This window comes from Pteropus medius, unplaced genomic scaffold (assembly GCF_902729225.1).
Source record: "Pteropus medius unplaced genomic scaffold, Ma_sr-lr_union100, whole genome shotgun sequence".
In the NCBI taxonomy this organism is placed as follows: Eukaryota; Metazoa; Chordata; class Mammalia; order Chiroptera; family Pteropodidae; genus Pteropus; species Pteropus medius.
In genome coordinates this window covers 15,950,015-15,973,737 of record NW_024346062.1, presented here as the reverse complement: position 1 = coordinate 15,973,737, position 23,723 = coordinate 15,950,015, and the positions used below count along the sequence as shown (strand labels likewise).

General features: G+C 37.9%; 1 protein-coding gene and 1 non-coding gene across 3 annotated transcripts in view; one reads left to right on the top strand and one right to left on the bottom strand.

The window, feature by feature from the left end:
• Positions 1-9,550: 9,550 nt before the first annotated feature.
• Positions 9,551-9,669, bottom strand: LOC120612619 (5S ribosomal RNA). Its single transcript, XR_005655503.1, has one exon. It is a non-coding gene; the product is annotated as a 5S ribosomal RNA (ribosomal RNA).
• Positions 9,670-23,179: 13,510 nt separating this feature from the next.
• CHD1 (chromodomain helicase DNA binding protein 1) overlaps positions 23,180-23,723 on the top strand; it is a 70,796-nt gene continuing 70,252 nt past the window's right edge. Inside the window, exon 1 of one of the 2 annotated variants that reach the window (XM_039875175.1) lies at positions 23,180-23,723. The gene's annotated coding sequence lies outside the window, so the exon portion shown is untranslated. The other variant, XM_039875174.1, reaches the window with a different exon arrangement.

Below are 23,723 nucleotides of genomic sequence, written 5' to 3'. Positions count from 1 at the left end.
AAATAGAAAAAAAAAGTGAGGGCCTGAATAAAGCAGAGGAAAAAATAGATTTTAGACACATTTCTGATAAGAATTTTCAAGACTTGGTGACAAATTGTTAGCACGATATAGAGGAAGAATAACAATAATTAAGGTAATATACTTTGGGGAACTGGGAAAATAGTGATTACATTAAAAAGAGATGGAGGCTCTGTGGGGGAGCAGCTTTGTTACCCTCATGGACGCATTATCTTTAGGATTAGTTTTGAACACAATGAATTTGAAGTGTCTGTAGAAAATTCAAGTTGAGAGTTCAAAAAAATCTTTGGAAATTTTCGTCTAGATCTCAGAAAAGAGGTTAGAGTTAAAGATTTAGGAATCCATTTGTGTGTAAGTATTATTTAATTTTATAGGACTAATTTGAATGCAAAGATTGCTCATGGAATCATATAGGGAAAAGAGAGTGGAGGATGGAAGGATGAGGTTGTCTAAAATTTAGGGATAAATGGAAGATAATCCAGTAAAAGGAATATAGATAAAATAGTACCCAGTGGTATTTAAGAAAATGAATTTCACATCGAACTCTTGTTTTCTTATTGTTTCCCCCATGATTATGCCACATGTGATAGCCCAAATTAATCAGCTCGCTCAAATTTCTTTTGTTCTCTTCCTTTATTTCCATATATACATATCTTTTTACTGTTGCACATTGGAATCCCAGGAAACAGACCCTAAGATTCTAAGATCTGCAGGTAGGAGGTCTGTTGGGAGGTGTGGGTTACTCTTGGGAACAAGATCTGTGAGAGGTATGAGAAGTAGGATTGGACAGAGGAAGAAGCTAAACTGTGATGCAGTTGTAACAGAGGACTCAGTTGACCTCTGGGAGCTCTGAAGCCCTTTGGAGAAGTTATGAATTATAGCAAGGGTGCCTCGTCCTCGTATCCCACATGGACAGAGAGCGTTTAAACTTGGATGCAATAGCTTCTTTAGTCAAAATCAATTTCCAGAAAAGAATGTAGCTATTAGCAGTCAGCAGCCAATACTCTAGGCAGGTGTGGCATGAGTGTCTCAGTACTTTAGGAGTTGGAATCTGGGTGTCATAGCACAATATCCACTTTAGATTCACATTTACATTTTTATAGGGTGTGTGTGTGTGTGTGGTGTGTCTCTGTGTGTGTTTGTGTGAGATTTTGTGTGTGTGTGTGTGTATGATGAAAACGATTACTGATAACAGAAGTATTCTGGTGATGTAACAAATATGTTGAGTAAACTGACTAAACCTGCTGTTGTTGCTGAATCTCCTAGTAAGAACAATTTTCCAACTCTATCCCAGACACAGAGACAGCATAGATCTGGATGGAAGAAGCAAAATTGAGGGTATTCATCTCTTCCCTAAAAGAAACATGTCAATACAAAGTCTTTCCTATGCTTCTGATCTTTACAGTTTCCTCATATTGCAGCATTATGCTGGGAACTATGTTATATTACTCAGAATGATTTAAATAATAACAAATATAATTTTTTGCCAGAAAATTTCAAAGCCTATCAAAGTTCTTGCTAAGGATAATTTTAATAGACATATAGAGGTCACCATAGTGTACTGGAAGTAATGATTTCTATAGATCATCTTAACAATACTATATAGTGCAAAACAAACCTAAGAATTTTATGTTTTTTAAAAATATCTTTCTGGGTTGTCTCAAGTCTTCTTTGTAAAGAATTCACATGTATATAACTATTAATATATTAATAGAAAAATAGTTAATGAAAGCTAGGTAATAGGACCGGGAAAAGGCATCCGATTTGTGAATCCAGATAATGTAAATTAATAATTTTTCTATTAGTAATTTTTATTAAGTAATTCTGAGGGGGTAAACCTGACCTTACTCAAGCCTAAATTTCTTCAGATGTCTTCTAAATCCACTACCAAGTTCATAAATAGTTTCCATTTCATGGACACATTAAAGAAATGGTTTGTTGTGGAAATGGGAATGATAGTAAGGACAAAATTAAACCAACTCTGCCATCAAGTGGTTAGGTAAACTTGGAAACATCATGTAAGCTCTTCAGGCTTTCATTTTCTTACCTATAAAATGAGGGGGCTAGATAATTATTAAGGACCCTTCATACTCTAAGGAATACATTGGAGATCTAAATTATTCATTAGCAATGAGTTCAAGTAGCATGTAGCACGTTGATGAAGGAAGTGCTTTTAAAGCAGAATTATAGGATTTTGCCTCTGAAATATATATAAACTATAGGATTCTTGAAAATAGTCTATGACTGCCCTCTCCTGTTAATTATATGGTGAAGATAAGAAATAAACCAGATACAAAACATTTTTATTTTAAGCTAACATAAGATTCCTACCTCTCCTCTCAATAAATATTCATTTACTCAGAAAGGAAGACATATATTAAAATACTACATTCAGGTGAGTTTGAGCAAACATTGTAAATTTTTACAGTTATTGAGAAAGAAAGCACATGGCTATCATTGCATTAAGAAATTGACCCAAGGAAATAATATAAAACATATTAGACATCATGAATCCATGTATTTAAAGGTAAGTGTAATACTTACAAAACATAAAAATATTTTTAAATGCCATAAAGGAGCAGAGCTGGTTTAGTCACTATTCTGCCTCTGAAAAAGCAGCAAGAAAATGTCTATTATTGCTTGGCAAAATCTCCAAGTTCAAGGATGTATCCCAAATATCTTTAATGTGTCCTGACAACTAATAGTGCTATTAGGTATTTGATTTAAATGTATTTTGTTTTTATTTTTAATTTTTTTGGTTGTTGTGGTGGTTTTATTCCAAGCATCAGAAATCAGCATTTTAAAATTGCAACATGAATTCTCTTACTTCTACATTCAAAATATAACTATTTCATTCATTCATATACTTCTTTTAAAATTGAGATATAACTCACATACAGTAAAATTCACCCTTTCAAAGTGTACAATTCAGTGTTTTTTAGCATAGTCACAAGAGATGACAACTGTTTATTGAATGCCTTCTATGTGCCAGGTTTATGTTCCATTTGATATTTATGTACCAGAAATCAGAGTATTCAATTTACAACATAAACATTCCTTACCTGTGCCAGATAAATCAGGAAATGTTGGGATAATTCCTGACCAGAGATGAATTTAGCCAATGTGGAAAATGGAATGTGCTTCTAGAGTTAAAGACAATGCAGAGTGCAGAGGCAAGAATTGTTTCCCCTTTGGCATAGCCTGGCTTGTTCATGAACTTAGATTAAATCTCTGGTATTTGCCGGACAGATGTTGAATGGTTTGTCACAGGTAGAACTGGAGATCACAGAATTTTAGAGCTGGGAGGTGCCTTAGAGATCTATATCTTATATCTCTACTGTACAGATCACGAAACCAAAGACCAGAGAGAGTTAATGACCCCCTCAAAGTCACAAAGTCAGAGCGAAGCTTTCAGATTCTTAGCTAGTACTTGTTCCACAATTTCCCAGCTGTGTTTCTCAGGCACCCAGGATTCTTAGAACTGCCTACAGGACTTCTAGGATGATGGAGGGGTGCTGACTGAAAGAACCTCTGTATCCCACTCTAACTTCAAGTCTAGCATCTCTACTTTTACTTCTTTCACTTCATAAGACTCTAAACAAACTTTTGTTTAAAGAGCGCTTCACTGCTAAAGGATAAATACATGAAAAAATTTAGAATTGCTAAACTAACCCATATTGTCCAGAGGAGATAGGTGCCTGTTACTACACACAGTTTAAATATTCTATCTTGAAAAGTGCTCAACACCACCTACATACTTAACAAATTTCTTAGTAAATGGTACATGTTTTAGGAATTGTTCCTTTTTCATGTTAGCAGAATTTAAAGATACATATTGTACATGTTTGAAGGACCAGAAAAAAAAGCATTTTTCATTTACTGACCTCACATTTAGGTATCAAAACTACAGAAAAAAAAGTACATGTGAGCAGATGATTGTATTTATAAACTGAATTCAAATCTTGTCTATCCACATTTCAAAAACGTGTTTCTGAGCATAGTTTCTATAATATTAAACTGAATGGAAAAGAGTAGCATATGCCCTAAAATACTTTGTTTTTAAAAATACAGTATTTATAAACAGTTTAAAGTCAAATTATACCTAAAGGAGTAATAAAAATGCTTTTCCAATAGTCTACGCAAATATATATTCTAGTACTAGCATAGTCCTCCTAGTAGCATAATATTTATTTCTTGGGAGGAACTGGTCTTTAAGGAGTACAAAAGTCTGACTTGGCATCTGGATTGCCCAACCGGTTATTAAGTGTCACCAAAATGCAGTTGGGTCAAGACAGTGGGGTGCAGACACTATGTCAAAGCTCGTTGAAAGTCTTTTCAATACATTTACTTCTGTAAGAACTTTGATACTTTCTTGGATCACTTACTATATTAGTTTTCTAGCACGGCCATAACAACATACCACAGACTGGGGGCTCAGACAGCAAGAAATTTTTTTTTTTTTCAGAGTTCTGTGATGTTAGGAGCCTGAGATCAATGTGTCAGCAGGGTTGATTTCTTCTGAAGCCTCTCTTCTTGGCTTGTCCATGGCCATCTTCTTCCTGAGTCTTCACATGGTCTTCCTTCTGTATCTGTCTCTTTCCAAATTTCTTATAAGGACATGAGTCATATTTCATTAGGGTTCACCCTAATGACCTCATTTGAACTTAATTATCTCTTTAAAGACCCTATCTCCAAATGTAGTCACATTCTGAGGTACTGGGGGTTAGTACTTCAGCATAGGACTTTTGGGTGGACACAGTTCAGATCACAACACTTACCGTGTAGCAATAAATACTGCTGGTAAATGTTTAACAAGCAGCAGCTCTTCAAAAAGAAAAAGACGTGAATTGTAGCATTTGCTTATGTCTGTAGTAAAAATTCTCCTTCACAGCCAGTTTCAAGTTGCCAACATGATTCCTCTGAATTCAGAGTTGAGAAGAGATATGTAGCAGCACACCATTTTATAGTATTTGTACCACAGAAATACAAAGATATAAATAAACTTAAGAGCACAGATCAAGAGTCAGCAAACTTTTCCATATAGGGGCAGGTAGTAAATACTTCTGATTTGCTCAACTCTATTGTAGCATGAAAGCAGCCACAGATATGTGTAAACAGATGGGCATGGCTGTGTTCCAATAAAACTGCAGTTTGCAGTTGTCCTTTGCCTAGTGATAATGAGTTGGGGTGATCTAGTGTTCCAATTGCTTCTTCAGCAGCTTTCAAACAGCCCTCCATGTTTCAGCCTTCCTCTCCACCACCTTGATCAAGTTCTAGTTATTAGTTGGTGGCAACCCCTGAGCTTTCTCAGGCTAGATCAGTAGGGAAGTGCACTATTTAGATGTCCCTTTAAGATAGAACTTGCCATTAGGTTGCAATGAGTGCTACTAAGCTAACTGCCTCCATCTGTAGCATTTTCAAGATCTGCTCTTGTTTTCCAGTTGAGGCGACCTCTTCCCTGGTATCCCTGAGCCAGCGACTAAGCATGATAGCGGTACTAGGGCCTAGCCATTTCTGCCCAATGTAGGATTTCACTAACAGGTAATATTTGCTTCAGAGCTCCACATTCTGTTGGCTGAGATTTCATCAGTTCTGTACCACATCTGAAGCTTTCCTTTCCCAATCTTGCTTCCTCCCTCTTCATCTTTTTTTTCCCCAGTAGACTTCATGTATTCCTAATTTCATGTCATCTTCTGTTTCTTAGAATACCCAAAGTGACACGATCAGTAAAAGGAGTAGTCTGAAAATATAGACAGTAAATGGGGGTTTGGGGAGCTAGATCAGAACTGTCCCACTTCATCAGAACTGTCAATGAACTTCTCATCATAGGTGATATTTGGTAGAATGTGTTGACTCTGTTACTAAAACTTTCACCAGTTTTGACTTGGGAGCTTATTCTGATGCAGAGGAATGCCCTGGCAGTTCAAAAGTGTATATATGTGTATGAACAATGGATACAAGCTATCATTACATTGCACTGAGGCCTACAGAAGGTTAACAAAAACCTGAGAGCAATTAACAAATGAGTGAAAACTCGCTTTGTAGGCCAGATGGCTTCTTTTTTTTCCTTTTACATTTTTTTTTCCCCCCTTGGCTTCTTTAGTAGTTTCCAAAGAAGCTCTTATCTCCTACTCTGGGAAAATAGAAAAAACTTGGACACTGGACTCAGAACTTAACCATCAAGAAGCTTCAAAAACAATTTAAGTCAAGGATAGGTAACTTGTTGGAAAACTTGGGACCCTGACACATGGGATGGGGACAGCTTGGGTGTATGTCCCCCAAAATTCTGGCTCCTGAGATTCCTCTGAACACTCAGAGTCTACAGAGGTTGCCCACCTTTCTTATTAACAGCTATAGCACAGCAGAGAGCCATTGCAGAAAGCACTTCTGAGCAAGGCAACAGAGGGCCCTCTCCGAAACTTACCCCACATCCTCTCATGGCTGCCACGCCAATAACTAGGGTTAAGTCACATGAGAAGGTGCTACGCCTGACCTGTACCCCAAAGAAGCTGCTGCAAGAATTAGTCAGCATATACTGGCCGGAAACAAGGGAGTATTTGAGACTGGATTTTGAGGGTACTTGATCAAAAGAGCTAGAATGAAAGACTGAATGAGGGTGAGCTTATTGATTTGGGGGCATTCTTGGGATATGGGATTTAACACCCTATCCTGGCAGGGTCCCAGAGGATGGTACAAACTCCCTGTTAGGATGGTTCCTTAAAAAAAAGTAATGGTCCCTGCCGAGAGATTTTGAAATGCCTGAATTGCCATGGCAGATAGTGAGGGATGAAATTAAAAAGCTCAGGTAAGTAGCTTTGCTGGCTAGAATAGATATATAACATCAGAAGCCCAAAGGGAGGAGGATTATGTTCTATGCAAGGGGCCAGAGGATACACCATTCACCAAGGCCACCAGAAATGCCCTGGTGAGACAAAAGACTCACTAGAAGTAAGAAGTTCAGTGACAACCCACCTCTGAAGGCCAGGGCTCACAGTAGAAGATGCTGTCATAGAACCTGGCTTATTAATTGCAGTAGGAATACTGAGACCAGAAGCACATTAGATCCAGTAGGCAAAACTTAATGCCAGAGTCAGGGGGAATCACTGTTATCACAATGATTGGCAAATCAGAATGACAGCCATGGGAACTCAACCTGGAAAGAGTTGTGGAGACGGTTTATAGAACCTAGTGTCCTAGTGGTAAAATAGATGGGCGAGGGTATTGCCTAACACTTGTAATCAAAGAAAGCAAGAATGGATGAGGAGACTGAGGGTGGTCACTACAATAAAAAGTGTCATGATCCCTTGCCCAATTCAGAGATCTGAGCCAATTTTAGACCCAGAACCTGTCGACTATAGAGATAGCCAGGTAATGTAAGAAAGGACAGCACAACATTATGACAAGTATACATTATAATGGCTCTCCTAGTCTTTCCCCAAAATTTTTCTCAAATTTTAAGTGGTAATGACAGAGATTAGTGCCACTTATAAGAATCATAAGGATGCCTGGGTGGTGGTCTGTGATGGTTAATTTTATATGTCAACTTGACTGAGCCACGGGCTACCCAGATATTTGATTAAACATTCTAGGTGTGTCTGTGAAGGTGTTTCTAGATGAGATGGGTGGGCCTCATCCAATCTGTTGAAGGCCTGAACAGAACAAAAGGGCTGAGTAAGGGAGAATTTTCCTTCTCTGCCTGACTGTCTTTGAGCTGGGACATGTCTTCTCCTGTCTTCAGACTCAGATTCGAATGAAACCTATACCATCAGGTTCTCCAGGTTCTCAGGTTTTGGACAACGACTAGAACTCTACCATTAGCTCTGCTAGATCTCCAACTCGCTGACTGCAGATCTTGAAACTTCTCAGTCTCTACAATGTGTGAGCTAATTCCTTATTATAAATTTCCTTTTATATATATCCTATTGGTTCAATTCTCTGGAGAACCCTGACTAATATATGATCCCTAGCATATCTTCATTTAATTTACCTGTCTGCCCCTGCAAAACCTGGATGAATCCTGAAGAATGACCATAGACTAGTACAAGCCTAACCAAGTAGTAGCCCTGATTGTAGGTGCCAGACTCAACCCGTTTTTCAAAAGCATTTCATGAAATTTTCATAGAAATTGTTTGCCTTCTTCATTAGTTTACATAATTTTTCAATTATATAATTGCAATAACAAGTACAATCAGCATTAACAGATTTAAGAACAAACATATAATTTCTTTAAATACACATTTCAACTTATAGGAGCAGAAATGTAGGTTGTACTAGAGTAGCTTACCACCTGTAAGCATTTAGAGATTCAACATGCCAATGACATCAGTCAGTGTGTTTTACAGATGGAATGGAGAGAGTTGGTTATTCATTCCAAAGAGTTACAGTGGCCTTAAGATTAAGTGGAGCTCAGTTATGAGTATGTTTATACTCAAAAAGGACATGATTCTCTTCTCTTTTTTCCTAGCCCCATATGTGTGGGTCGGGGCAGGGCAAAACATGGAAGGTAGTGTTTGCTCTTTTCAACACTAAACAAATCTGATCTTATCATTTGCCTGACACCAAAACTATCATCAGTTCAGGAGTTTTATTTGTTTGAAAGGCTAACAATCAAAAAGAATAGATTGTGCCTCATCTTTCTTCTCTTTATCCCTAGTCCTTGTTTTCCAGAGGCAAAGACTTTTTCTAAAAAAGTGTTTGGAGTGTTTAAAGCTGTTTCTTATGCTAGCAAGTTCCATTTTTCTAAATAATATATATTAACAGCTTAGATAATATCCAATTTTTGTTAAGAGAGAGTAGGATTTTGTCAGTTAGGATGCTTCAACTTCTATTAATCCTAATCTCAGCCAGTTTAAGACATAAGAAATGCATTGATTTCCACAGTTTCTGATGAACGCGAGTCAGCTTTGTTCAGCGGCTCTAGCTCCATTTCTCTGTGGTTCTCTTAGTTCCCTTCGCCCTTGTGTGATGGTTCCAACCTTAGACTGCTTCTCTTGTGGGGCTAACAATCTATAACAGTTCCTGGTTTCACACTGACACACCCAACATCCAGAGGAAGAAAGAGGTTCATTCTCTGATCTTTCACATTACAATAAGGACATCCCTTTTCTGAATTCCTTGACAACCTCTTAGATCTCTATACTATAGACTGAGTAATATGTTCATTCCTGAACCATCCCCTATGGTCTAGGGAATACCATAAATTTTTTGGCTTAGGCCTGCCCATCTATCAATTTATTAGAGTGACAAAGGGATTGGATTACACTAATGAATTTAGATTAATGAGCCCAACCGCTACACCTGGACTATGTAGCCATATGCAAAGGGGGAAAGGTGGTGGACGTCGGATCAATAATGCCCACTTCCACAGGGGCATTTAGCATTCACATACTGCTTTCACCCCTACCACTCCAATAAAATTATGTCACTATATATATTGAAATCGATAATAATGTGGCAATAGGATACTATGATTTTATTTCCTTTCTGTAGAACTTATATGCTTTACTAGTAATTTTTTTTTTTTTTTTTTTTACACCTACAGCACCTAGTCTTCCTAGGTGGTCTCTCATCCAAGTACTAACCAGGCCCAACCCTGCTTAGCTTCCGAGATCAGATGGGATCGGGTGTGTTTAGGGTGGCATGGCCACAGACACTTTACTTATAATTTTTAATTGCTTTTTAAAAATCCTACAAAATTTACTTTTAACAAAATTCTTAACTTTTCCAAATCTTTCATCATGTCAGCTTATGAAGGAGCTTACCTTCCAGTGGGAGAAAAGACAGAAGAAAAGTAAGACAAGTAAAATGAGGTAATTGTAAATTATGATCATTACTCTGAAGAAAATAAACACAGTAACTAGAAAAAGTAACTGAGGAAGGCCTCTTTAGAGAATGTTGTTTAGAAGGCCTCTCTGAGGAAGTGACATCTAGACCGAAGGTTAACAAATAGCCTGCATGAGAGGAGCTGAGAAAAGCATTCCAGGCCTAGAAACCACCAGAGCAAAAGCCTGTTAGTGCAAAAGAATTTGGCAGGTTTCAGAAAAGAAAGGAGGCCAAGTGGCTGGAACATAATGAGTAGAGGGGGGAGGATGATGGGAGTAAGACTTTGGAGAGTTAAACTGAAGTGAGATTATGCAGGCTCTTGGAAGACCATGGAAAGAAGGTTGAATTTTCCATGAAAGGGTGTTAAACAGTGGAGCAATATGATTTGTTTTATGTTTTTAAAGGCCCCTCTGGTTTCTATGTTGAGAATAGATTTGGGGGTCAGGGGAATAGGGCAGAAATGAAAGTATGAAAAACAGGCAGGAAACTATTGCCACTCTCTTCCTTGTAGCAGTTTTACTGGACTGTACTTTTTGTCTTATAAAGATAGTTTTTTAAAAAGAAGTTTGTTTGAACAGTTTTGAAAATATCTAATGAGTTTTACTTATCATCATTTAAAATTAGATGTTAGTTTAACTATGAAGACCCATAGGATGTCAAACTTAGACAAAGTACTTGTACTTATTTTCCCTTCCTTTAAATATATCTATTTGTCTTGGCTAATTATTTCAAATGAATCATACAGGCTCATCTATCATTTCACCTAGAAGTTTTGTTAATGATATATATGAGACAATAGCTTCATGTAATTTTTACTTACATTTTTCTAATTAAAGTGATATTAACTAGTCAGAGAAAAAAAATAGGTGATCCGCAATAACAAATAATATTAAGAAACCATAAAGTCAAATTGATTTTAAAATGTTTTAAAAAATAAAGCATTTATGCCTTATTATAAGTGTTATACCAAGTCTCCAAATACTTCAAATTTCAAGTTGAAAAATTACAATCTATGGAGAATTTAAATATGAAAGACTCAGAGAAGTTTCTAGCTAAATGAACATTCTTACTTCCTGAAATTAATTCAAAAATTAGTATAATTTTAAAAATTTAATATGAGAATGCTCACTCTACTGAAGTATCATTAGATTCTGTGCTGTTCCACAAACATAATAAGCATACTCCAGCCTTGAGGCTTTTGTCCTTTCTCTTCATTCTATGTGGAATGCCCCTGCCCCTGCCCCTGCCCCTGCCAAATATCTGCAAATCTCTTATCACTTTATTCTGTTGTAGGCTCACACATCTATTACCTTATCAGAGAAACTCTCCGTGACCTTGTTTAAAATACCATCCCCATGACCTTCTATCCCTCCCAATGTATACATATTTTTCTTCATAGCACCTACCACTACCAGATTTAACATATTTATTTTCTGGCTGCCCTCAAAGGAATATAAGTTCCAAAAAAACGCAGAGATCTTTTTTGTTGCTATTGATTGCTCTATCTCAGACACCTAAAACAAATGGCACAATACACAAATATTCAACATATAGTTGAATAAAATATCTTTATTGAATTAAGACCTATATTCGTAGAATTAACTGATTCTAGGTTGTTTAATAATGATTCGACTATATCTTTTTCAAGTGAAGACTTTCTTTCCTCCTACATTATGAATCCCAGGATCAGGATCTGGGGCCTGTGTCTTCCTTGCCTTCAAGAATATAAGGGCCTTCAAAGCTAATGTCATTGGTTCTACCACTTGTCAGTCCTCTATAGCTGTCTATTTCTAGTCACTCCCTTGCTTATAGCCAATTTTAGTTCCTGGTTTACTATCATATTTTCCCTTTCCAAGACTATACATAATCATTCTCAGTGACTTACAAAATATATATAGATGACCTATCTAACGACAGTCTCCCAATTTTTTTTCCATTACAGTGGTTTTTATTTTTTTCTGGCATTTCTTTTTGGTTCTTTCTTAGAATTCCCATCTCTCTGCTTACACTATCCACCTGTTCTTTTACATGCCATCTGCTTTATCTATTAGAGCTCTTAGCATATTAAATATTGTTTTAAATTCCTGATGTGGCCATTCCAACATTCCTGCCATGTCTAGTTCTGATGCTTCCTCTGTCTCTTCCAATTGTGGTGTTTTGGGTTTTTGTTTGTTCGTTTGTTTGTTTTGCCTTTTGGTATGCCTGGTAATTTTTTCCAGATAGCTGGATTTGTTGTACTGGGTAAAAGGAACTGTTGTAAACAGGCCTTTAGTGATGTGGTGGTGAGATGTGAGGGGAGGGGAAGCATTCACTAGTCCTATGATTAGTCTCAGTCTTTTAGTGTGCCTATGTCTCTGGACTGTGACTCTCACAAGTGTTTCTCAGGTTTGGTTTGGTTTTGTTTTTCTCCTTTAGGACAGGGTAGCTAGAGTCAGCTGGAGTTGGGTATTTCCCTTCCCCTAGGTCAGTCAGACTGATAATACTGTATGTAGCAAGTTAGGTTTTGGTCAACTAGTTTCCACTGAATTCAGGCCTTGTTTAGATATATTTCAAAATAATTCCTTTTATAATCCCCCTGAAGCACAGGGGATTTTGTCAGATATTTACTATGGGAATCGAGTTGAGCTCCTAGAGGTAAATATCACCATATTGTGTGGGCCCCTCTGTTTGATTGAGTCTCCTGAAGTTTTTAGCTCTGATTTGTCTGCACTGAGCCTCCAGCAATTCATCAGTTATACAGTTCAGATTTTCCTATCCTGGACTGGTTCCTACAGTGATTTCTGCTTGTTTCTGCTCAGGTAAACTATGACTACCTATACTTGCCTGTATATCCAATCCCGTGGGCAGAGGTTTGTCCTGTGTCCTCCCCTCTCTTATTCATCCAAGAAGATTTGTTGATTTTTCAGTCTGTTAGGACAGAGTGGCAACTTCCAAGCTCTTTAACATGAAAAATTGGAAAAAGCTTAATTCTTTAACTTCACCACCTCCAAAAACTATTACTTAACTTCATTCATACCCCGGACTGACTCTGGACCATGTAAAGACTGATAATTGCAGTATCTGTGAAATATCGATTTTGAACTACTATTTAGTCCACTCTCTCCTGTCTGCCCAGCTCACTTTAGCTTAGAAGCCAACCTGGAATTCCTACTTACTTTCCTAGGAAGTTCATCGTTACATTCTCTGAGGTGAAAATGTCATATTTTTTTCCTGTTATTGCAAACTCCTTCACTCTACAGCTTTTCAATGGATGATCCTACTCCATAAGTGAATACAGAAACCATCAGAAAGGATTTATTTCATTTTCATTCTAACAAGTATTCAAATCTCTCTGCATCTGTATGCACTCATCTTCTCGCCCTTCTTTTCTCTTAAAATTGAAAGAGTGTCATTTTTCCTATCATGGGAAACTCTTGACAGCTATATTTTCTCCTCTTCTCAATATTTTGCTTCTTCAGTTATTTCATTTGTCTACTACACATCATCAAATTTCATTCTCCGCTTATTATTCATGCCAGTCCACCAATATAGTATTTTCTACTTAAAACAAAAGTCCTTCTTTGACTTCCTCCACCTATCATCACACATCTCTCTAGCCTTTCACAGCAAAGCTTGCACACACACACTCACACACACACACACACACACACACTTACATATACACATAATTTTTATAAGAAAATAATATTGAATGTTTATAATTAAAAACAGTAGTCCCCTTTTCACTCTCAACTACCTTCAATATTTCTAGTTTTTTTAATTTTTATGTCCTCATTTCCAAATAATATGCTCATATTATTTATTAATATATTTAAATATTGTATAGTAATAGAAGGACCTTAACTCAAGTGTAACTTTTACTTCCCAAATTTATTTTGGATTCCATCTTCTCTACATCTACTCCAAAGCTACTCCTGTAATCCTAACGGCCATTTATATAGTAGAATAACTTCTTAAGTGGAGACCTAGAGAGTAGAGAACCACTTTCACTCTTGCTAATATTATTCATTTTCTACATAGCAGCTAGGACAATCATATAGAAAGTAAATCAGATTATGTTATCTTTGGTGTAAAAACTTCCAATGGTATCCTCTTGTGTTTGCAGTTAAACCCCAAATATTCCACAAGACTCTGGATCAAAGGAGGTTTCTTGACTGTTTCTTCAATCTAATATCAACTCAAGTTCTCTATGCTTTTCCTAAATTTTAACTATACTTGCAGCTCATCATATGTAACAAACTCTTTCTTAACTTACGGTCTTTGCTCTTGTTCTCCTTCCTGTCCTCCCCATTATTCTTCCGACAATAGACTTCACCTCATTTTTCCAGTTACAGCTCAAAGAAGCTTTCTCTGACCACTCTACTGCTCTTCCCATTTATTGTTCTTTACTCTGATAATATCCTATCTTTTCTTTACAGAATCCATCCCACTTTGTAACCTTATTTCCTTATTCTTCTCTTTTCTCCCTCCCGCTAAATAGTTTTTCTCAACTCTAAGTGAGGAAAACTCTTATCCATCTTAATACTGTTTTCATGTACCTAGCCTGAGGATAGGCATATAAAGTACATCTAAGAAATATCTGAATTAATTCTGCAATCTGTGGATTAAGTATAAATTTAACTAGCTCAACTAGAGTATATGTTGTATACAGCTGGAGTGGGATAGTAAATAACAGGCCCACGGAAGTCTTATAGAGCATGAGTTAATTGACTCACTTCTAGACAGTTTTAGAAAATCTGGCTGCACCCAATTTGGATCCTCTTTTACAGACTCCTTGAAGGCCAGTCCTGACAAAGGACACTAAGGTTCCTCATTTGGGGCAAGGGTACCCACTTTTGGATGGTGCAGATTCTTTTGTACTCAAGAACAGGAAGCGCTTGAGGGGTTGAGATAGCCTGTGGTCTGAGTCTACTTCAGAATTTTATGGCATGCGACTGCTCTACTGTGGAGAATGGCCTGCCAATTTTCTTTTAGGGAGATTCCTTTTGTATTTAGCTAACGCTTAAAACCTTGGTGGGTCAGGTTTCTCCTTAAGTTGTCAATTCTTCTGAACTTCTGTTTCTTAGCAACAGCTGGGACTCTGCCCATCCTCATTGTTCTCTGCTTTAGCCTCAAAGCAAAGAGAAAAAATGGGCATGGCAGCTTGCAGTTTGCCATTTAGTAATATTCTCAGACATAGTGCATTCCAATCCTAGTGGCCAGTAATAGACAATGTGACGGATAAACACACTTTTGTGAGGTATGGAAGGGGATGGGCAGTGGAAAATGTTTTGGAAGAAGCTAAGGAATTAGAGTTCTTTTATATCATTTGCTCCTCCTTGTGAAAGTCTTATTCCTATTGCTGAAATTTCACTTTCTGGTTTTCAATGTAAAAAGTCATTAGAAACAAGATGGCAAAAAAAAAAAAAAAATTGTTGCAATTCATTAGCTCCTTGAATAATTTCTGGATCTCGTTATATATTCCCAGATCAAAGGCAAATTGGCTTCTAATAATTGCCAAATTTGCTCCAATCTACTTTCATCTGAAAATTTTGTTTCAAATTCCTCATTCCTAATGTATTTTTCAAAACTCCACATATAGTAAACCAATGTACTTGGCATTTTTTATATTTGGCTACCAAGTTCTCTCATGCCCCACCTCAGTGCCTGTATAGTCTGAGTTCTAAGACATCATTGGAGAAAATCTGAATAAAAGATTTACTATTGCATAACAATGGGTAACAAGTTCTCATTTTAGGGCGACAAATTCTTCATTACCTGCTACTGGACCTTAACCCAGCCAGTTTGTTTCTTTGAGGTTTGTTATTCACAGCCCCATTCATAGTCAAACTGAAGCAAGACTCTTCCAATCGCAAATGGATGAAATCCAATTCAGTCAGCTTAAGCAAAGACATTAAATTTTATTATAAGGGTAAATTATGATAAATAATTCAAAGATAGGGAGTAGACTCAATCTTCTAAGGGAACTGAGTTCAGGAACTGGAAAGCTATCAGGAACCAAGACAATTATATCTGTGTTTGATGTCAGCACTGCTTCATGAAAGCACTGACTATGAAGTCAAACTGCCTAAGTTTTATTTTAGCTTTAGCACTTATTTTAGTCAAGCTTCTCAGTTTCCTTATCTGTAAATTAGGGATAATAGTACCAACCTCAGAGAGTTATAACACTTAGAACACTGAGTGACATAGTAAGTAATCTGAGATTATTCCTGTTCTGCAACATAACTCTCATTCTCCATGTGCTGCTCCCAAACAAAGTAGCCCTGATCTAACTTAACATGTTTCTCAGATCAGATCGGCGGTCTGATAAACTTTCTCAATCCCAATTGTAAATTCTCAGGACCATCTGATTGGTCCAGATAGGATTCAGTTGTTCATCCTAGCCAAAGCCAGAATTGTTAAATCACCTCATACATATATAGCTGCTGTGGCCCACTCTTAAATATCTGTAAATATTTCTCAGTAGTGGGAGATCATGAATAAAGGCTAAAAAATTTTTAAAGGTTTTTCTATACTTCTCTCAACTCACTGATCCTCCTGTTCTTCCAGTCATAAAAAAATCCCAATATAAGTAACTTGCCCAATGTCATATAGCTAATAATGGATCAAGTTGTGGTTTAAAATTAGGTCTGACTCAAAATCTGAAGTTAACTTTCTAAATAATGCATTAGATTTGTTTATATTTATTGAGAATATATTGAGTAGGACTTGAGATATGACTTCAAGCAGTCTAAAATTAGGTTTCCTGTTTTTTCCCCTAATTTTTAATTAAAAAAAATTGGGGCACAGCACATATACACAGTAAAGTTCAAAAATTTAATGTTCAGCTCGATGGAGTTTTTCGTATGAATACACTTATATAACCATCACCCAGATCAAGATATAGTACATTTCCAGTATTTTATAAGGCTTCCTTATGCCCCTTCTAAATCAATACCCATGCCCAGAAAGGATACTACAATCCTGACTTATATCATCATTAGTTTTGTTTGTTCTTGAATTTCATATAAATGGAATTATACAAGATGAATTCTTTTGTGTCTATTTCACTCAACACAAAGATCAACCCGTTACAGTGTGTAGCAGTTTATTCTTTTCTATTGCTGGGTAGTACTCCATTGTATGAATAAACTTCAGTTTGTTCCAGTTTGAGGCCATAATGAATTAAAGTGCTATGAACATTCCTATACAAGACTTTTAGTAGACATTTGCATTTGTCTTGAATAGACTCGAGAAATTGCTGAATTATCGAATAGGTACAAAATCAGCTATAATGGATACTGCCTATCAATTTTCTAAAGTATCTATAACCAATTTGTACCCCACCAGCAATGAGTTTCAGTTACATTCTAATTTTTTTTAAACAAAGAAAATAATGTAGTCTATTTCAACAACCACATCTTAGTTCTGCAAATGTACTGGCTCTTTTTTTACTGGTTTTAAGCAAGGCTGAGTTTAGGCTAAGTTGTTAGGTAGAGTAGATCCTCATTCATTAGCACCCTTACCAAACCACAACCCCCACCCATTAAGATTTCACTAAAAAATACTACCTAGAGCTTGCCATCCTTGATAGTACAGTTTCTCTCAACAATGGCACTATTGTCATTTTGGGCCAGATAATTCTTTGTTGTGGCAGACTGCCCAGTGCATTGTGGGATCTTTAGCGCTATCCCTGGCCTCTAACCACTATATGTCAGCATCATTCCTACTTCACTGTGACAACTAAAAATGATTTCACATTTTGTCAAATGTCCCCCACGTGGCAAAATCTTCCCCTGCCCTATTAATAACCACTTTTTTCAAAATACGTCTCTTTGCTTCTCTCTGTATTTCATCTAAACTAATTGTTACGAGTCAATGCAGTGTTACTACAATGATGTCCATAGCCTTTCAATACTAACGGCACACTAGAATTATCTTTTAAAAAGGGAAGCTTTTAAAGAATGCATATATCAAGGCCCCACCTCAGAGCAAAGGAATGGAATCGAAGTAGGACTTGAGCATTTTTAGTGTAAAACTTCTCAGGTAACTCTAAATTTTGGCAGTTGAGAACTACCTTAACATACTACTCTTCCAAGGAATATATGCTTTCAAATAGATTTCTATAAATTACTTTTCAGACATTAGTAGAGCATAAGGCATATATTTGAGAAGTAGAAAGCTTACAGACACTCTCAATCATACCAATTAAGTGACCACTTAGAGCCCATAACTATAAACAGTGGCATCTCATTCCCGAACTAGTATTTTTTAAATATTTATTTCCCTTTTTGAATGATTAATGGTGTTAATTCTTTCAGCTAATTCTTATTGCTAACTCTAATATATCCAAAAGGGCATTTATAATTTTTTAAACACATTAAGTCCATTACCTAAACAAATAAAAATCTGCCCCTCCCCCCAATTCATATTCTCTTTCAAGTCAAAGTCAAATCATCTGAGAAATTTAGACTCATTGATTCAATTTCTTCATTTATTACATTCCACTCTGATCTGGCTTCTGTAACTATTACTCCAACAAAATAATTCTTGCTAAGGTAACCAATGACCATTATATTACTAAATCCAGTAGATATTATTCAGGCCTTATTTTATGTGACTTTTCAACACCACAGAATACTATTCATCACTTCTTCTTTGAAGCACTTATGCCTTTGTCCTCCACTGCACACCACCATTCTGACATCTGCAACTCCTGATCCAGGTTATCTTCCTGTACCTAGCCAAAAATTAATTGAAAGTTTTTCACCGCACACACCAAGGCTGTCTTCACATCTACTTCACGTATACACAATACTTCATAATTTCGCCCTACACACTTAGTGGTTTTAAATATCAGTCAAGATCTCCCTTCTCAGTTCTAGACTTCTATCTGAAAGTCTTGTGGATGACTCAAAGGCATCAAAAACTCAGTAAGTCCTAAATTTGTTTCCATACTTACCCATCTTCAAACCTATTACCCTTTAAGTGGATGTCATTAAGTTCCATTTCATTTCATTGTATTTACAGCTTCCCTCCTTGTCCTAACCCTGAATCTGATTCAGAGGAACCAACAAATGCAATGAATATTTTTTTATTCACTCTCTCCACTTTCATAACACTACCTTGGTCCATCAAATTATTTCTAATCTTTTGACTACCTCCTACTGCATTGAAGAATATTGTATCTATTTTGACCTCCTAATCCATTTTTGGAATTTACACCTAGAGTAAAAACTTCAGGTAGTAAATTCCATCATTACTATCCAGTTTAAAATCTTTCAAAGGTTTGTTTCCACTTGTTCCAAGGAAATAACCTACTTTTGTCCCTAGCCTCTGGTTCCTTAATGGCCTGGCCTCCATGCAGCTTCATTGTCCTCAGTTCTGTCTTCTCCAATAGTATTATGCTTCTTGTAGTCCCTTATAGGTATGGTGACAATGTAACTTATCATCCAAACAAGGACACTTCCAAAAGTAAAAAAAAAGCCTATCCTTGGCAAACTGGGATGTAAATTGACATCATCATCTCTCTGGCCCCAGAATTTTTGCCCATGCTTTTACCTGGAAAGCTCGTTACTTCCTTTTTGCCTAACTCATACTAATTCTTCATTTCTCAAATCACATCACTTCCTTTGGGTAGACTTTTCCAACTAGGGTTCTCCATGAATTCCCACAGCACATGCTTCTCCATACTATTTTTGTTATAACTTTGCAGTGTGATTGTTTCCTGCATTAGACTTTAGCTATTGAAAGTATCTGTTTTTGCACTATTATAATTCCTGGTCACCTTCCCCAGCAGTGTTTAGTATGCAACTTATTGAATGAATGTCAATGCACTGGGGACACACAGAGTCTGTGCTCAAGGAGCTCACGATGTAGTATTAAAAAAAATGCTTTATTATAATACAATGACATGTTGCATTTACAGAATAAACAATTCGATATCCTAAAAGGAAGGTGAGAGAGCTGACATGTCTCATAGGGTGTCAGTACGACTGTAACAGGGAATTCAAGCAGTTCTTGATAATTTACTTAACCAAATCACACTACAAGAAACTGATTCATAAGATAGATAGACTATATACATTTACAATGAGGATACCTTTCTAGTGACCTGAAGGATGTGTGTGGCTAGAGTGTAAAGTGTCTGCTAAGAATGGAGGGAAGACATGTTGGGGTCAAATTGTGAAAAGACTAAAATATTACATATGTAAATATATGTGGTATATTTAAATATATTTATTTAAATCAAGTAAGTGATTTCAGAAGATCTCAAGTTTGAAGGAAACCTACAGAGTCAGCTGGAAACAAGCCCTAATGAACAAAGTGGTGGGGATTAAGAATAAAAGCTGAAGACAATAAATGGTAAAATGGACAGTAAATAAAGGATTTGGGAGAGGAGGAATGATATACCATCAATGCACCAATTTGATATTCTGAGGTTAGCTACTTTTTTTTTTTTACTCTATAAGTACACTTAATTTTGTAAGTAGGGAAAGCAGAATCTTTGTATCTACTTAACGCCTATTAGATTTTATCCAAAGTTGCCTCTTAGTATCATCTGCAAGAATCTTTAGTAAAAATCCCTAAACGCACTGGCCATTAACAAGGTAGATGAGCTGTTGGTGGATATCAGAATAAACTAGGAAATTTTCCCAAACACTACCTAGAACCTAGAAATTCTGCTTATCAGAAGAGGGAAGAATAAAAGTGTCAGGCATGTGTAGCCAGGAAAAAATTTCCTAGGTGACTGACTCTTACTCTCTACCCAATAGTGAGAACCATAGTGTCTCAGTTTCTCCTATAAAATTTATGATTAAGAAAACAGAAAATCTACAGTAAATTTTCACTATAAAGTGACTTGGATTTCTCTACAGGTTCTATTTATAGAAGACTTGATAAATTTAAGTATCATATTTGGAAAGCTCTTCCTCTGTTTGGCAAGGACCTGGGGGTTGATGTTGAAGGTTCAGATTCTAGGGTATTTTCATATTGTCCTGATTGTTTTAGCAGTTTCTCATAGGCAAATCTTCTAGGGAACAAGAACATAATTATAAAATTAAAATCCTATCTTGGCATCCAAACATTAACGGAAAAGCAGAGTAATCACTGTTTTCATGTTACAATCTCACAATTACAGATAAGTGGTTTTCAATCTATCTCCACCTAAAGGTACCCACTGGTAACTTGCCCTAGTAAAGCATATCAGAATTCAGGACCCAGAAAGTGCTGTCCCAGATTTTGTAAAAGAAAGTCTTTTCAGAGAATATGATATTTCCCAAATAGGAAATCAGAGAGTAATAAAGACCACCTGATTGATGTTAATTCTCAGGAATTTTTGCAAGTCATGTGTTGAGATTATCAACTTTTTCTATTGTTTTCAGTACCAGTAGGTTGAGATAAAGTTTATTCAAACAAAATGAAACTAAGAATTTAACTGTGCAGATAACAAATGGTAAAAAGATTGTTCCAATTTTTCTCTTACCTTGTATTTCTCTACATTCTCAACAGTCATTCTAAAGGTCTGTGGAGTCATAAAGTATACTAGGATTTTACCAAATATATAAATCTCCAGCAAACCATATATGTATATATGTAGCATACCACATCTAAATGGCAAATCAGTACTTTAAAGGGGTTTGAGATGTGCCTTCAGAAAATATGTAAAATAGATTATATCCAAACAGTAATGATAAAAATGTAGTATAATTATATTTGAAAACTTATCTGAATACTTCTGATTACAAAATTCTTTATCTCCCACGGTTACTGCTTTTCTGGGGCTTTCATTTTTTACTTACCACTCTAGTAATCCAAGAAAGAAATCAGTAGGAGGTATAGGAAGTTCATATCATTAAGGTAATTTTATTATACTTTTAAAGCATAATATTAAAAATTAGAAATCAGTTCCTACTTTTATGGACTTCAGAGATAGAGATTTGCAAGACTCTGTTATTCCTCACTACCCGCTATAACTGGGGAAAAAAGAAATAAAGAGACTGAGCACAGGTAACTTTGGAAACTATGGTACTGTTTCAATTTTCACTATTCATTGCTCAGGGACATACATTTTTTTGAATAGACCATGTCTATCTGTTTGCCTTCCCCTACTCCCCAAGGGTGAAGACACCTTTCCATATAATGAATACATTCTTGGAGTTATGTTGTGACATCTTTTTGACGGTTTTAAACCAAACTGTTTAAAAAGCAAGTACTAAAACCTGAGTATTTCCCACACGTTGAAAAGAATTATTTTGGCAATGTAGTTACCACATTCAAATTCATCTGACTTGGAAAGTGGGCCTTTACGCCAAATCCAATAATTTAAGAATGGGATTAGAAAGTTTCAAAAATTATTAACTTCGAGTGATTCAAGATTGACTTGTGGACCAGAAAAATAATGATGTGTAAAAGATTTCTGATTAAAAAAAAAATGCTTTCAAAGAGTGAACAGGACACCACCATGCTTGAAACGTAGTGTTTCCTTCGACACGTCTCAAGGGTTGTATCGGAGGCCCGCAGTTACAGTTATGATAGAAACGGTCAACTAAATTGCAGAACGTTAAACTAATATACAGTTACTAACGTCCCTCGAATTGCTTTTTTTGTAGCCATTCTGCACCGTACCCTCTACTCCGTCCTCCAGAGAGGGGTTCCTAGAAAGGTTGTAATAGGTTTTTTTTTTCTGAACCAGGTTTGGGCTACCCACAAACGAATCGGGGAACTGCACAAGAAGTCAACAATTCGGTCTCTATTTTCTCTCTGTCTTCTCAAGTGCCCCGCCCACGCGGAGCATTAGGCCCCGACGGAGCCTCTGTTGTAGGCCGCCTAAGCGTAGAAGGCTGCGGGAAGTGACCACAGTTGCCCAACAGTTGGGTTCCCAGGCCGTCCGGTGTGACGCAGCAGTCCCCTCCCCGCCCCTCAGGACAGACGCTCAGACCCGGCCGAGGCCTGGACGACCGGCCTCAGGCACGATCCAGCTCCCGGTTTAGTACTGCGTTCCTTCTAACGCTCCCCAAACCCCATCGTAGTCTTCAGCATCTCCCTACCCCCCTGCTTCTCCAGTTCCTTCTCAGTCTCTCCACTGCGACATCCTTGCGCAACCGTCCCGAGTTACAGTAGCGTCCATACCGGCACGGAGCGAGCCTGCAGCTCCCACTTCCCGGAACTAAACTCAGGGCGGCTAAGGGAGGGCGCCCAAGCAAGGATCAGCGGCCCACAACCGTGACCAGAGTCCGGCGGACTTCGCGCGATCGGCGTGCGCGCTCCCATCAGTGCGCGTGCGCGCACTCGCTCGCCGCCCGGCATCAACACCAATCGCTTTCTTCCTACGTCCCACGACTCCACAACATAGCCCCTCCCACCGCCCGCGCGCGCCAGTCCGAGGGGTTCGGCGTGCTCGCGCCCGCTCACTCGCCCGCTTTCCTCGCGCTGAGTGGGGAAGGGGAGTGAGCAGAGGAGCTTACGTCGCGCGGGAGGTGGAGGCGACGGCGACCTCGGTAGCGGCGGCGGCTACGACGGAGACGGTTACGCTCGGTCTTTCGCGTCATGGCGGCTGCCGGGAGCCGATAAGCGGCGGGAGCGGGAGCGCGCGCGTGGCCGCGGCGACGACGACGGCTGGTTACTTCTTGCTCTTGCTGCCCTCGCCGTTGGTGCTTCAATAATGAATTGATTGTTGGATCCGCTCCGCAGGGGATCGCGCGTTGGTGCCGCGGGCTGGGGCTTCCCCTTCCCCTTCCCCTCCGCGTCCTTCTTGTTCTCCCTCCCTTTCACGGACTTCTGCTTACCCCGAGACTCCCGGAGCCCGAGGACTCACTCGGCGGCGGAGACCGCGGGCCCGGCCGCGGGGGAGGCCGCCGATCCGAGTCGGCTCCCTCCGCCCCACGAAGCCTGCACGCTAGCCG